Here is an 11,963-nt window from a genome sequence, read left to right on the forward strand (position 1 = left end):
CGCTGTTGCCCAGGCTGGAGTGCAGTGGCGCGATCTCGGCTCACTGCAAGCTCCGCCTCCCGGGTTCCCGCCATTCTCCTGCCTCAGCCTCCTGAGTAGCTGGGACTACAGGCGCCCGCCACCGCGCCCGGCTAATTTTTTGTATTTTTAGTAGAGACGGGGTTTCACTGTGGTCTCGATCTCCTGACCTTGTGATCCGCCCGCCTCGGCCTCCCAAAGTGCTGGGATTACAGGCTTGAGCCACCGCGCCCGGCCAGCAATTTCATGTCTAAGAATTTTTCCAAGAAAAATAATTGGAAAAGCACACAAGGATGCTTGTTGTGGTGGTGTTATAACTGAAGACAAAAGCTAGCAACCCAGTGTCAACCAAAAGAGGACTGGTGGCTGCTCTGCCTATGAAGTAGCCATTCTTTTATTTCTTCACTTTTTTTTTTTTTTTTTTTTTTGAGACAGAGTCTCGCTCTGTAGCCCAGGCTGGAGTACAGTAGTGCGATCTCCTCTCACTGCAAGCCCCGCCTCCTGGGTTCACTCCATTCTCCTGCCTCAGCCTCCTGAGTAGCTGGGACTACAGGCGACCGCCACCACATCTGGCTAATTTTTTGTATTTTTAGTAGAGACAGGGTTTCACTGTGTTAGCCAGGATATTGTTTTACTTTCTTAATAAACTTCCTTTCACTTAAAAAAAAAAAAAAGGATTGGTGACAGAATCTCTCTGAACCTATTCTGGTTCAGGGCATGCTTAAAAAAAAAAAATTTATAAATAGGGCTGGGCACTGTGGCTCAAGCTCTTTGGGAGGCTGAGGCAGGAGGATCACTTGAGACCAGTTCCAGACTATCCTGGGCATATAGCAAGACACCATTTCTAAAAATACAAATACATAAAAATTTGTAAGTAAATTTTTAAAGAGAGGATTGGTGAAATAAACTATAATAGAGGTATTTATTCAAATACTAGGCAGTCATTAAAGTGATGCTGTGGACTATATTTATTGACATGTAGCATTGTCCATGATATATTATTAAGTGGAAAAAAAGTAGGTTTGTACTCATTTTGTACATGAGTACAAAATGAATGAATGATTTTTGATTAGAATGATTCTACTTTGTAAAATGTTAGTGGTTATCTCTGGGTGGTATCAAACATACATTTTCTGAAAAGAGTTAAATAGAGCATATGTTATCACAAAAAAGTAAGCTATTTTCCATTTTGGGAAAGAAAAAAAAAAGCATCAATGGGACTGAAGAAAAGCTTCCAAAGACTGTTATTTACATCTCCATAACACTTTAAAAGTGTCTCTAGGTCGGGCGCAGTGGCTCACGTCTGTAATCCCAGCACTTTGGGAGGCCGAGGTGGGCAGATCACAAGGTCAGGAGTTTGAGACCATCCTGGCTAACATGGTGAAACTCTGTCTCTACTAAAAATACAAAAAATTAGCCGGGCATGGTGGTGGGCGCCTGTAGTCCCAGCTACTTGGGAGACTGAGGCAGGAGAATGGCGTAAACCCGGGAGGCGGAGCTTGCAGTGAGCTGAGATCCGACCACTGCACTCCCGCCTGGGCGACAGAGCGAGACTCCCTCTCTAAAAAAAAAAAAAAAAAAGTGTCTCTAGGGCCAGGCTTCATGGTTCATACCTGTCATCTCAACACTTTGAGAGACCAAGGTGAGAGCCAGGAGTTCAAGTCCAGCCTGGGCAACAAAGTGAGACCCCGTCTCTGCAGAATCAAAATAATTTTAGGCTTGGCGCGGTGGCTCACGCCTATAATCTCAGCACTTTGGGAGGCCAAGGCAAGCGGATCACCTGAGGTCAGGAGTTCGAGACCAGCCTGACCAACATGGAGAAACCCCGTTTCTACTAAAAATACAAAATTAGCCGGGCATGGTGGCGCATGTCTGTAATCCCAGGTACTCGGGAGGCTGAGGCAAGAGGATCGCGTGAACCCAGGAGGCGGAGGTTCCAAAAAAAAAAAAATTAGCTGGATCTGGTGGCATGTACTTGTAATCCCAGTTACTCGGGACACTGAGACAGGAGCAGAGGTTGCAGTGAACCGAGATCAAGCCATTGCACTCCAGCCTGAGCAACAAGAGCAAAACTCCGTCTCAAAAAAAAAAAAAAAAAAAAATTAATGTTTCCAGAGGCATTTCTTTCTCTTAGGTACTCAGAGACAAAAATTGTTCTTTTCAATTTGGCAAGAAACATTTGACTCTGAAAAATTAAAACTTTGTCCAAAGATTCACAGCCAACTGTAGTGTTTTTAAAATTTATTCTTTTGGGCCGGGCGTGGTGGCCCACGCCTGTAATCCCAGAACTTTGGGAGGCTGAGGTGGATGGATCACGAGGTCAAGAGTTTGGGACCAGCCTGGCCAACATGGTGAAACCCCGTCTCTATTAAGAATACAAAAATTAGCTGGGCGTAGTGGTGCATGCCTGTAATCCCAGCCACTCAGGAGGCTGAGGCAGGAGAATTGCTTGAGCCCGGGAGGCAGAGGTTGCAGTGAGCAGAGATCATGCCACTGCACTCCAGCCTGGGAGATAGAGCAAGACTCTGTCTCAAAAAAAAAAAAAAAATTCATTCTTTCCTCAGCTGTTTTGAGTCTACTGATGAGCCCATTGAAGATAGCCTTGCCGGGCGCGGTGGCTCAAGCCTGTAATCCCAGCACTTTGGGAGGCCGAGACGGGCGGATCACGAGGTCAGGAGTTCGAGACCATCCTGGCTAACACGGTGAAACCCCGTCTCTACTAAAAAATACAAAAAACTAGCCGGGCGAGGTGGCGGGCGCCTGTAGTCCCGGCTACTCGGGAGGCTGAGGCAGGAGAATGGCGTAAAAACCCGGGAGGCAGAGCTTGCAGTGAGCTGAGATCCGGCCGCTGCACTCCAGCCTGGGCGACACAGCGAGACTCCGTCTCAAAAAAAAAAAAAAAAAAAAAAAAAAAAGAAGATAGCCTTTATCTCTATTTCCTTTTTTTTGTTGTTGTTTTTTATTTTTAATTTTTGACAGGGTGTCACTCTGTTGCCTAGGCTGGAGTGCAGTGGCACCATCTTGGCTCACTGCAACCTCTGCCTCCCGGGTTCAAACAGTTCTCATGTCTCAGCTTCCTGAGTAGCTGAGATTACAGGCATGCACCACTGCACCTGGCTAATTTTTGTATTTTTATTTTTATTTATTTTATTTTATTTTGAGACAGAGTCTCGCTGTCTCGCCCAGGCTGGCATGCAGTGGCACAGTCTCAGCTCACTGCAACCTCCACCTCCCAGGTTCAAGCAATTCTCCTGCCTCAGCCTCTCGAGTAGCTGAGACGACAGGCACGCACCACCATGACCAGCTAATTTTTGTATTTTTTAGTGGAGATGGGGTTTCACCATGTTGGCTAGGCTGGTCTCAAACTCCTGACCTCAAGTGATCTGCCTGCCTCGGCCTCCCGAAGTGCTGGGATTACAGGCATGATCCACCATACCCAGCCATGTTTGAATTTTTGTGTGCATCTCATAATTTTTTATAAAGTGTTAGATATCTTTTTTTTTTTTTTTTTTTAAAGACAGTGTCTCACTCTATTGCCCGGGCAGGAGTGCAGTAGTATGCAATCTTGGCTCACTGCAACCTCTGCCTCCCAGGTTCAAGGAATCCTTCCACCTCAGCCTCAGCAGGGGAGATCACAGGCATGCACCACCATGCCCAGCTAATTTATTGTATTTTTGGTAGAGATAGGGTTTTGCCATGTTGCCCAGGCTGGTCTTAAACTCCTGAGCTCAGGCAATCCCCTCGCCTTGGCTTACCAAAGTGCTGGGATTACAGTCATGTGTCACCATGCCTGGCCAGATGCTGGACAGCTTATGTAGAACAGAAACTATTTAATTTCTAGTGACTTATTCTTCAGATATACTTTCATATTGGTACAAGAAGAGTCATTGCAGTATTTTTTGGAAAACAATTATTTGTATTTGGAGACAAATAAAAAATAAGTCATTTGCCCAGGTGTGGGGCTCATGCCTGTAATCCCAGCACTTTGGGAGGCCAAGGCGGGAGGATCACTTGAGCCCAGGAGTTTGAGACAGCCTGGCCAGCATGGCAAAACTCTGCCTCTACAAAAAATACAAAAAATTAGCTGGGCATGGTGGCATGAGCCTGTAGTCCCAGCTACTGGGGAGGCTGACTGGGAGGATCACTTGAGTCCAGGAGGCAGAAGTTGCTTTGAGCCAAGATCACACTACTGCACTCCAGCTTGGGTGACAGAGCCAGACCCTGTTTTAAAAATAAAAAGAGAGAAAAAGTCGTTCTATAAGTGGTCCTACGTGCCAGATCTTGTTAGTGTTTTACAGATGCAAACTCTGAATCCTCACAACCGCATTTTGAGGTGAGTCTATGTCATTTCCATTTTATTGATGAGAAAACTAAGGCACTAAGAATGTCAGTCAATTGCTCAAGATTTTACAACTAGTAAATTGTGGAGCCAGTACTCAAACTCAAGCAGTCTGATTTCAGAGCTTATGCGTGAATCTTAAGCATGATGCCTAAATCTCTACTAATATAGAAGTAGTTAAAAAAATTACAGTGCACTGAAAAAAAAATGAGGTGATTCTGCATGAATTTATGTGGGCCAATCTCCAAAACAGATTGAGTGAAAAAAGCAGATGTAGAACAGTGTGTATAGTTTACTGTGTGTATGTGTGAGTGACAAAGAAAGGAGAGAATCTCTGGAAGGGCGTAAAAGAAACTGATAAACTGCGTTCCTTCTGGAATAGGAATGGAAGTCAGAATAGGTGAGGAGACTCTTTATAATATAACCTATGGGACCACTTGAATTTTTCTTTTCTTTTTTTTTTTTTGAGACTGAGTTTTGCTCTTGTTGCCCAGGCTGGAGTTCAATGGCATGGTCTCGGCTCACTGCAACCTCTGCCTCCTGGGTTCAAGTGATTCTCCTGCCTCAGACTCCTGAATAGCTGGGATTACAGGCACCTGCCACCACGCCCTGCTAATTTTTGTATCTTTAGTAGAGATGGGGTTTCTTCATGTTGGTCAGGCTGGTCTCAAACTCCTGACCTCCGGTGATTCACCTTCCTCGGCCTCTCAAAGTTCTGAGATTACAGGCATGAGCCACCGCGCCTGGCCCCATTTGAATTTTTTGCCATAGAAAAGTATTTTTAGGCTGGGTGCGGTGGCTCACGCCTGTAATCCCAGCACTTCGGGAGGCCGAGGCAGGTGGATCACTAGGTCAGGAGATCGAGACCATCCTGGCTAACACGGTGAAACCCCATCTCTGCTAAAAATACAAAAAAAAAAATTGGCTGGGCACGGGGCCGGGCGCCTGTAGTCCCAGTTACTCGGGAGGGTGAGGCAGGAGAATGGCATGAACCTGGGAGGCGGAGGTTTCAGTGAGTGGAGATTGAATCACTGTACTCCAGCCTGGGCAACAGAGTGAGACTCCACCTCAGAAAAAACAAAACAAAAATTATTTTTAATGCTTTTAGGTTTTTTTTTTTTTTTTTTTTTTTTTGAGACAGAGTATTGCTTTTGTTGCCCAGGCTGGAGTGCAATGTCTCCCAGTACTTTGGGAGGCCAAGGTGAAAGGATTACTTGAGCCCAGGAGTCTGAGACCAGCATGGACAACATAGTGTGACCCCATCTCTATTTTTAAAAAGCCCAAAGATAGGTGATCTGTTAAATAAATTGTCATATCCCTAAAATGAAACACTATGCAATCATTATAAACAATGATCTGTATTTAATGACATGGAATATTGTTCATTACATACTGTTAAGTGAAAAAGGCTGACTGCAAAACACCATGCATAATATTTCTCAATTTTGGTTTTAAAATGTAGAAATAACTATGGGTATATGTATGCATAGAAAACAGTCTGGAGCTAGGCGAGGTGGCTCATGCCTGTAATTGTAACACTTTGGGAGGGCAAGGAAAGCAATCAAGAGTTTGAGACCAGCCTGGCCAACAAGGTGAAACCTCATCTCTGCTAAAAACACAAAAATGAGCCAGGCGTGGTGGCACACACCTATAATCCCAGCTACTCTGGAGGCTGAGGCAGGAGAATTGCTTGAACCTGGGAGGTGGAGTGAGCCTAGATTGCGCCACTGCACTCCAGCCTGGACAACAGAGTGCGACTCCTTCTAAAAAAAAAAAAAAAAAGGAAAAGAAAATGGTCTGGGAAGCCGGGCGCAGTGACTCACACCTGTAATCCTGCACTTTGGGAGGTTGAGGTGGGCGGATCACCTGAGGTCAGGGGTTCGAGACAAACCTGGCCAACATGGTGAAACCACGTCTCTACTAAAAATACAAAAATTAGCCGGGCGTGGTGGCAGGCGCCTGTAATCCCAGCTACTCAGGAGGCTGAGGTAGGAGAATTGCTTGAACCTGGGAGGGGAGGTTGCAGTGAGCCGAGATCATGCCATTGCACTCTAGCCTGGGGGAAAAGAGCGAGACTTCGTCTCAAAAAAAAAAAAAAAAAAGAAAAAAGAAAAAAGAAAATAGCCTGGGAGGATGATATCAGCTTAATAACAACAACTATCTTTGGATAACGATATGATGCATAATTTTTACTTTTGTCTTAATGCCTTTCCATATTGCCTGAATTTTCCTTTATAAAAAGCCTGTATGTCTGTTAAAACAAAAAGGAAGACATCATGTAGGATGTAGTTGGAAGGGAAAAAAAAAAAAAAAGAAGAAAATGAGGCGGGAAAGGGCGCAGGGTTTGAAACATGGTGGAGGACATAGACCAGCATCAAACTACCAGCACTGTAGAGGAGCCCCTGGATCTTATCAGGCTCAGCCTAGATGAGCAAATTGATGTGAAAATAAGAAATGACTGAGAGCTTCCAGGCAGATCACATGCTTATGATCAACATTTAAATATGACCTTGGGAGATGTGGAAGACACTGTGACTACTATAGAAATTGATGAAGAAACATATGAAGAGATACATAAGTCAACAAAACGGAATCTTCTAATGGTCTTTGTCAGGGGAGATGGTGTTGTCCTGGTTGCCCCTCCACTGAGAGTTGGCTGAAACAAAGAATTTGTCCTGTATGGAAAGCAGGAGACTTTGCACAGTGGCCGCTCTAAATGTAGAAGACATTCAAAAGAGAAACCTGCATACATGTTGATATTAAGAAATAATTACAGGGATTCTTCCACTCCTGAGACGAGTTGATTTGCAGATAACTCACAACTTCTTTTTTTTTTTTTTTTGAGACGGAGTCTCACTGTATCACCCAGGCTGGAGTGCAGTGGTGCGATCTCGGCTCACTGCAAGCTCCGCCTCCCGGGTTCACGCCATTCTCCTGCCTCAGCCTCCCTAGTAGCTGGGACTACAGGCGCCCGCCACCACACCCGCCTCATTTTTTATATTTTTAGTAGAGACCGGGTTTCACCATGTTAGTGAGAATGGTCTCGATCTCCTGACCTCGTGATTGGCCCACGTCGGCCTCCCAAAGTGCTGGGATTACAGGCGTGAGCTACTGCACCCAGCCTAACTCACAACTTCTTAAGCTAAATGGTATTTTCATTTTTCTCAAGCTCTTCCAATAAACATGACCAAGATGCAGGACTCTTTTTCAGGACTTGTTTTGCTCCATTATTCTCACAGATATTTTTCTGATTTTGTTCTCTTTAAATTAAAATTGGTGTTTCCTCAGGAAAAAAAAAAAAGAAAATGCTTCCTTCGTTTTGAAAAATAAACATTAGTAATTCAAAAAAGGTAAAATAAACAACGTGTCTATATTTGGAGTGAGTTAACCAAAGTATGACTCATCTATTTCTAATATAGAATACTATGCCTTCATTAAAAATGTTGAGTCATTGAAGAATCTGCTTTGTGCCAGGCATTGATGATATAAAAGAAACCAAGACGAGGACAAGGACTCTCCCCTCTTGAGGTTATATGAGTAAACAGATGCTTAACACATAATGGGAATAATTGTATGACAAAAGTATCTATAGTGACACTGAAACCACAGAGAACAGCACAGACTCTGGAACCAGGTGCATGGGGGTTCTGGGAAGATAAGTAGGAACTCACCAGGGCACAGAGATGGGGGTCACCTAGGCAGAAAGAACATCACGTGCAAAGGTCAAGGTGCATGAAATGGTATGATTTAAACAGAGGACAGGAAGAAATTGAATAGGATAGGAGCCTAGCATTTCGGGAAGGAGTGGCCAGAAATGAGGCTGAGAGATTCGTAGATCATGAAATGTAAGATAACAGAGTCAAAATAGCTTTTTGGTAATGTCTTACTGATGGCAATGTGGAGGGTGGCATGATGGGATAGTACTGAAGAAAGGACACCACCCAGAAAGCTGTTACAGTTCCCATGAAAAGGGGATGAGGGCCTAAGTGGCAGCGATGACAGCAGAGATGATGACTAGAGTGGAGCAAGGGATCAGGAGACATCACAGAGGTCTAAAGGGCAGGACTTGGTGAGTGGTGAAGGGGAGGGCAGAGTCAAGATAACACAGAGAGTCTGACATGTGGCTGGGTAGGCTGGGTTCTGGTCTTCACGGGGAAGAGCAGACTGGGTGCTGGATCTGATCACTGTGCTTTGAGGGGCCTGAGATGTTCTGCAGGCAGATGTTCAGGAGGGAGGCTTGGGTCAAAAAGTAGCTTTTAGGGTCTTGAAGCATTTAAATGATAGTTGAAGCTAAGGGTTTGAACACAAATCAGGGAAAATGGGCAGAAAAATACAGGGGAAAATAGTCCAGGGATAGAACTTCTGTATGTTTAGGGGCTAAATGGAGAAAGAAGGGCTGGTAGATTGAGAAGGTGAGATCACCTAGGTAGGAAGAAAACAGAAACGAGGGAGGATGGTGTCAGAGAGACCTAAGAAGTAGAAACCTCAAGGTAGAAGTGGTCAATAGTATCAAATGTCAAAAGATGCTCATAGGCCAGGCCCAGTGGCTCATGCCTATAATCCCAGCACACAAAAAGACACTATGGTGGGCATATTGTCTCACACCTGTAATCCCAGCCTTTTGGAAGACTGAGGCAGGAGGATCAATTGGGCCCAGGAAGTCAAGGCTGCAGTGAGACATGATTGCACCACTGCACTCCAGCATGGGTGACAGAGCAAGACCTTGTCTAAAAAAAAAAAAAACAAAAAACATACAAACATACATACATATATATATATATATAGTCCTGCTGGGCGCAGTGGCTCACTCCTGTAATCCCAGCACTTTGGGAGGCTGAGGCGGGTGGATCACCTGAGGTCAGGAGTTCAAGACCAGGCTTGCCAACATGGTGAAACTCCATCTCTACTTAAAAAAAAAAAAAAAAAAATTAGCTGGGCATGGTGGCATGTGCCTGTAATCCTAGCTACTTGGGAGGCTGAGGCAGGAGAATCGCTTGAACCTGGGAGGCGGAGGTTGCAGTGAGCTGAGATTGTGCCATTGCACTCCAGCCTGGGTGACAGAGCGAGACTCTGTCTCAAAAAAAAATAAAAAAATAAAAAATAGCCCTATGGACTTAAGACAAAACAAAAGAAATCATTTCCAGGCAAAGAGAAGATCCAGGGCACTGTCAGGAAATATTGTCTAAAGATGAAATCAAGGATGTGACTGAAAAACCCTTTGTTAAGACTTCAGGGGGTTTGTCCTCCACATTAATTCAACTACAGACTCCCTTGGTCATCTCTTAAACCTTGTCATTACCAGACACTGAACACCTTAATATTCTCAATTTCACTCTGGCCACTGCCTCTCATTTTTATCGCTCACCTCTGTGGAATTATAACTCCAGCACCCCTTCAGTTTCACAGGGATATCTAATCCATTGACCATTCTATCTTTTCTCTGTCCCTCACCCCTTCATGTTTTCCCTCCCCTCTTTACCCAGATTAAATTTTATGATCTATCGTTACAATCACTTTCTTTCAGAAACCCTCAACTCTCTTGGCCCCTTTTGCTTTGCGCTTCTCGCTTGGCAGAACCGCAATCTTGATAAAATCCAACCCTCCATCCATTCCAAGTATGCACCTGTGCTGATCAACAGACACATTGACTGTTCTCAGTCTAAATCGGTGGTTCTCCATAGGAAGCAGCTTTGTACCTGGCACACCCAGCCCCTGCCCCCATCAGGGACATCAGTGTTTGGAGACATTTTTATGATCACACCTGACGGTAAGTGCCACAGGTATTTAGTGGGTAGAGAGCCCAGCCATGTTAAGCATCCTGTAGCTCACAGGCCAGCTCCCCACAACAAAGACTTAACTGGTCTAAAATGTCAATAATGCTGAGATTGAGAAATGCTTCTCTAAATTATTGATCATGAATTTTATGTGGGCCCTAGTGTTACCTGACAATCATACTACATTTCCCAAGTTGACTCACCCTCTTGTTTTCTCAGAGGAATACTTTATACCTTCTCTCTTATCAAACCTTCATCTCCTTTCCACTTCTCACTCGGTGGAGGATCTTGCCTCCTAGTTCACTGAGAAAATGGAAGCGACCAGAGGAGGACTCCCTCCAATGTCTCACCCCTGCACCCACCCGCCTACCCACCTTCACACCTAAACCCTCTGCCTTCTCTCCTGTTACTGCAGATGACCGGCTGAGCTCCTGGCTGAGGTCAACCCCTCTGCTTGTGCACTAAATCCCCTCCCATCTCGCCTACCCAAGGACAGTGCTCCAGCAACTCTCCCCCTTCTCAAAATGTTCCTTTTTACTTGATTATTTACATTGGCATATAAACGTATTATAATTTCCCCCATCTTAAAAACAGGCTGGGCACAGTGGCTCACACCTGTAATCTTAGCACTTTGGGAGGCCTAGGGAGGATCGCTTGAGGCTGAGAGTTTGAGATCAGCCTGGTCAACATAGGGAGATTCCAGTCTCTACAAAATTTTTTTTTTTTTTTTTGAGATGGAGTTTCGCTCTTGTTGCCCAGGCTGGAGTGCAATGGCACGATGTCGGCTCACTGCAACCTCCGCCTCCCAGGTTCAAGCGATTCTCCTGCCTCAGCCTCTCGAGTAGCTGGGATTACAGGCATGTGCCACCATGCCCAGCTAATTTTGTATTTTTAGTAGAGACGGGGTTTCTCCATGTTGATCAGGCTGGTCTCAAACTCCTGACCTCAGGTGATCCACCCGCCTCGGCCTCCCAAAGTGCTGGGATTACAGGCGTGAGCCACTGCACCCGGCCTCTACAAACAATTTTTAAAAGTTAGCAAGGGCCAGGCACAGTGGCTCATGACTGTAATCCCAGCACTTTGGGAGGCTGAGGCAGGCAGATCACTTGAGGTCAGGAGTTCAAGACCAGTCTAGCCAACATGGTGAAATCCTGTCTCTACTAAAAATACAAAAATTAGCTGGGCGTGGTGGTGCACACCTGTAGTCCCAGCTACTCAGGAGGCTGAGGCAAGAGAATCACTTGAACCTGGGAGGCAGAGGCTGCAGTGAACCAAGACTGTGCCACTGCACTCCAGCCTGGGCAACAGAGTGTGACTCCATCTCAAAAAACAAAACAAAACAAACAAGCGTGGAGGTACATGCTTGTAGTCCTAGCTACTCAAGAGGCTGAGGCAGGAGGATGGCTTGAGCCTAGAAGTGAAAGGCTATAGTATGCTATGATTGCACCACTGCACTCCAGCCTGGACAACACAGTGAGACCCAGTCTCTCTCTCTCTCTCTTTTTTTCTTTTTTTTTTTTTGAGATGGAGTTTCACTCTTGTTGCCCAGGCTGGAGTGCAAGACGGCACGATCTCAGCTCACTGCAACCTCCACCTCCCAGTTTCAAGCACTTCTCCTGTCTCAGCTTCCCAAGTAGCTGGGATTACAGGTGCCTACCACCATGCCCAGCTAATTTTTGTATTTTTAGTAGAGATGAGGTTTCACCATGTTGGCCAGGATGGTCTTGATCTCTTGACCTCGTGATCCGCCCGCCTCAGCCTCCCAAAGTGCTGGGATTACAGGCATGAGCCACCTCGCCCAGCAAGACCCAATCTCTTAAAAACAACAACAA

At 45.4% G+C, this 11,963-nt stretch overlaps 1 pseudogene; it reads left to right on the forward strand.

The window, feature by feature from the left end:
• The first annotated feature begins 6,171 nt into the window (after positions 1-6,171).
• On the forward strand, positions 6,172-7,017 carry LOC102115031 (U6 snRNA-associated Sm-like protein LSm3 pseudogene; annotated as a pseudogene).
• The last annotated feature ends 4,946 nt before the right edge of the window (positions 7,018-11,963 follow it).

Source organism: Macaca fascicularis, chromosome 1 (genome assembly GCF_037993035.2).
Source record: "Macaca fascicularis isolate 582-1 chromosome 1, T2T-MFA8v1.1".
In the NCBI taxonomy this organism is placed as follows: domain Eukaryota; kingdom Metazoa; phylum Chordata; class Mammalia; order Primates; family Cercopithecidae; genus Macaca; species Macaca fascicularis.